This window comes from Homarus americanus, unplaced genomic scaffold, assembly GCF_018991925.1.
Source record: "Homarus americanus isolate GMGI-L3 unplaced genomic scaffold, GMGI_Hamer_2.0 scaffold15914, whole genome shotgun sequence".
NCBI classification, from domain to species: domain Eukaryota; kingdom Metazoa; phylum Arthropoda; class Malacostraca; order Decapoda; family Nephropidae; genus Homarus; species Homarus americanus.
This window is the reverse complement of record NW_024739876.1, coordinates 127805-132232: the sequence shown is the minus strand read 5'-3', so window position 1 is coordinate 132232 and position 4428 is coordinate 127805.

Below are 4428 nucleotides of genomic sequence, written 5' to 3'. Positions count from 1 at the left end.
TCTATTAGTCTGTCTGTCCTCACTACCCCTGTCTGGCCCACCTCACCCCTACCTACCTTACCCCTGCCTGGCCCTACCTCATCCCCTGCCCTACCTCACCCCTGCCTGACCCACCTCACCCGTGGCTACCTCACCCCTACCCACATCCCCCCTATCCACCTCACCCCTACCCTGACCTCGCTTCAATTGTGTTCTGACCTCACTAAAGGAAAGGTCACGGCAGACTTAGCTCCCGGGGATAAATTGTCGGTAATGGCTAGTGCTACTGGTGAACAGGTCTGTGCCCTTCTGAGGGCCGAGTTAGAGAAGGTCAAAGAAGAAAACTTGAAATTAAAGGAAGTGATAGCGAGGATGAAGGAAGAAGACACGAGACAAGGAGAGCCCGTGTCTGACGAAAACTCAGGCGAATGGAAGGTTGTGAGGAGAAGAACGACCAAAATGGTACTGAGAAAAGACACCAAGGAAACGACAACAGCTAAGTGTCAAAACTTTTTTAGTCCTTTGATAGACGAATTGGACGTTAGCATAGTCAGGGACAAGGCTGAGAGGGAAGGTACGAAAACCTTAATTGTTGGCGACTCCCAGGTACGGTACCTGAATACAGCTTTTTGTGGTAAAAACAAAAAATAGGATGAGGGTTTGTTTGCCAGGAGCTGGGGTGGGGGATGTAGTTGACAGGATGGACAATATCTTGTCTGGTAATGAGAACAAACCCATTATCTGCCTCAGTGCAGGAGGCAATGATATTGGCCGGTGTAGGAGTGAGGAGCTTCTTGATAAGTTCAAGACAGCTATAGAACGTATTAGGACGAAGGGAGAGATCCCTATCATATGTAGTGTCCTGCCTAGAAGGAGAGTTAGCATGGAATGGTTGTCAAGAGCAGTTGGTGTCAACGGCCGTCTTGACAGATATTGCAAGTCAATATCAGTCCCATTCATTGACAACTGGGACAACTTTTACGGCAGAAGGGACCTTTATGATAGGGATGGGGTGGCAACCCTGGCTGGCTCTCTCGAGAGGGCAGTTCAAAATATGTCGAAGTCTTTAAACTGCTAGGGGAGCATATGGGCACGGAGGTGGAGGAGATTGCAGTGGGAGAGGGCAAACAGAGTGAAAGGTTACAGGGAAATAGTGCTAGGAATGATGACAAAACTAAATTAGGCAGGGAGTTAAAGCCTGAACGCGCTAAAAGGAGGACTCAGATCACGACCAGCTTAAATGTCTACTACGCAAACAGTAGAAATATGAGAAACAAAATGGATGAAATCAGGGCGTTGGTATGTGCCGAAAAAATCGATATAATAGCATTCACCGAAACATGGATAGACTTACTCACGTGTTTTTTTTTTTTTTTTTACAGGGATTAGCCCACCCAGACAGGTTACTGACCCACATCAGGGACACAAGGGAAAATGTAATAATAATATAATAATAACCAATAATAATAATAATAATAATAATAATAATAATAATAATAATAATAATAATAATAATAATAATAACAATAACAATAATAATAATAATAATAATAATAATAATAATAATAATAATAATAATAATAATAATAATAATGATAATAATAATAATAATAATAAAGAACCATAAAGAAATACAAATTGAAAAAAATCAAGTGAGAAACAATACAGTAATACCCCGATTTACGCGGTTCCCGTTTACGCATTTCCACATTTACGCGGCACCCGGCCAGAACCGAAATTCCCACTTTACGCGGTGCATCTACTCATATACGCAGGAAGCGGCGCTGGCAGTGTGCGCACAAGGTCGCCCAGTCATCAAAACATTACCGAGTTCTTCACCCGCCACCCACCACAGCCAGCCCAAGTCAGTGATAGTGATAGTGAGGATATGGACTTATATGGACTTTGAGGGGTTTGACAAAGAGGCCCTGCAAGCCTCTGGTGGATAGTGATACAATTGATGCAAGTGATACAGGTGATACAGGTGAGGGCCAATAATCTGCCCTCTGCCTCGGAACCAACCCCCCATCCCCGTGTGCCCAGCCATCTTTTCTACTAATGTAAGTGTTAAAAAACCTAATATTATTGATATTTCTCTTAATTATTAATTGTGTGTGCATACCATCATAAAATTAAGATGTTATTTTTACCACAACGTAGGTATTGTGTCGGGAAAAAGTGGAGTTACCTGTCGAATACCAAATTGCAGGTTACAAATTATTCTATACTGATAGGCAGATTAGGAAAGGAGGCGGAGTAGTAATCTGTCAGGGATAATCTGAAGTGTGAAATGAATAAGGAAATAAAAACAGAACTTATTTGGGATGAAATGCACAGGGCATCCAGGCATAGCAAAATCTGTATAGTAGACAACTTTAACTTGAGCCAAATAGATTGGATCGACCTTAAGGGTAACTCAGAATCAGAGGATTTTCTTGAAACAGTTCAGGACTGTTTCCTAAGTCAACATATAACCGAACCCACCCGGGGTAATAATACACTCGACTTAGTTTTGTCAAACAGAGAAAATCTCATTAGTAATGTCGAGATAGGGAACAAACTTGCTAACAGCGATCACAAAGAAATTAGATTCCAGTTAGAATTTAATGGCAGTCACAAGGAAAATTCCATTAAAGTCACAGATTTCAGAAGGGCAAACTTTGATAGGTTGAAAAGGCAGCTGAGAGAAGGGGTATCACGTTTGGGGATGGATTACATGACCTTACACAATATACCCGCAGAAGACGACCTCACTTTACCTGGAGACCTGACAACGATATCCTCACAAAATATGACGGTTGAGGATGACCTGATCACAAGATCTAAGGTTGACGAGTTCCACACCAATTTAAATAAGGAGTTACTTAATGCACAAAGGAAGAACATACCATACAGAAAACTCTGATCAGACAACAATGACCCCAAATGGATAAATAATTATCTAAAGAATATTATTGGACAAAAGAAGCCTATGGGTAGGAGAATAAATCGTGATGAAGTTTACCTCCGAGATTAGTAAAAGGTATTGGCCGGTAGAGTTAAGATCGAGGTAAAAAAAACAAAGAGGAATAATGAATTGTGAAGGTAGCAAGCGAGCCGAAGTCAAACTCCAAGGGATTCTTTCAAATGTATCAAACTAAAACACGAGAAAAGATTGGACCAATACAGTCAGACACTGGCAAGCTAACTGATAACGACGGAGAAATGAGCAATAATCTGAATAAATATTTTCCAACAGCTTTCATCCCCGAAAATTTAAACATGATACCCGAGGCACCGACTATATACAGAGATAGTGAAGAAAATAGATTAAGCGAGATAGTAGTGACTAGTAACGATGTTAGCAAACAAATAGACAAGCTAAAGCCTAATAAGTCACCAGGTCCCGATGAGATATTTGCCAGAGTATTAAAGGAATGTCAGAAAGAGCATAGTATGCCCTTAGCAGATTTGTTTAACATGTCCTTAAAAATGGCTGTAGCACCAGAATCCTAGAGGATGGCGAATGTAATACCGATTTTCAAGAAGGGAGATAGATCACTATCCTCCAACTACCGTCCAAACAGTTTAACATCAATTATAGGCAAATTACTGGAAGCATTAATTTCAAACTCTATTCCAAATCACCCGGAGAAGCACAAGTTGATCAATGATTCCCAACATGGCTTCACAAGTGGGCGTGCATGTCTAACTAATCTATTAACATTCTTTTCAGCTGTTTTCGAATCAGTGGGCGAGGGGCACGACTATGATGTGGTATATCTTGACTTTAGCAAAGCCTTCGACAGAGTCCCCTACGAAAGACTAATAAGAAAAATGGAGGCTCGTGGCTTTTGGGGCGATATTCTAAAATGGATTAGTGCGTGGTTACAGGACAGGAAACAGCGAGTGAGCATTAACGGCACTAAATCCGATTGGATTAACGTCACTAGTGGAGTACCCCAAGGCTCAGTACTTAGACCATTATTATTTATTATATACATAAACGACATACTGTAGATATCAGCGTAGACAGCAACATAAGTAAATTTGCTGATAACACTAAAATAGGGCGTTTAATCAAATCTGACGAGGACTTCGCAAAACTATAGGAAGATCTAAACAAATTTTTCGAATGGTCTGAAAAATGGCAGATGAAATTCAATGTGGACAAATGTAAAGTACTCAGTATAGGAGATGTAAACAGAGAAACCAGATATCAGATGAACAACGATGTAATAGAGAAATCCGAATGTGAGAAAGATTTAGGAGTAATGATAAGTAGGAATCTTAAGCCAAGTAAACAATGTGTATTTGCTCGAAACAAAGCTAATAAAGTACTTGGGTTCATCCAAAGGAGTGATAGTTACAAGACTAGAGAGGTCATCCGAAAACTATATCTTGCGCTTGTGAGACCTCACTTGAATTACGCACTTCAGTTCTGGTCACCGTACTACAGAATGGATATAG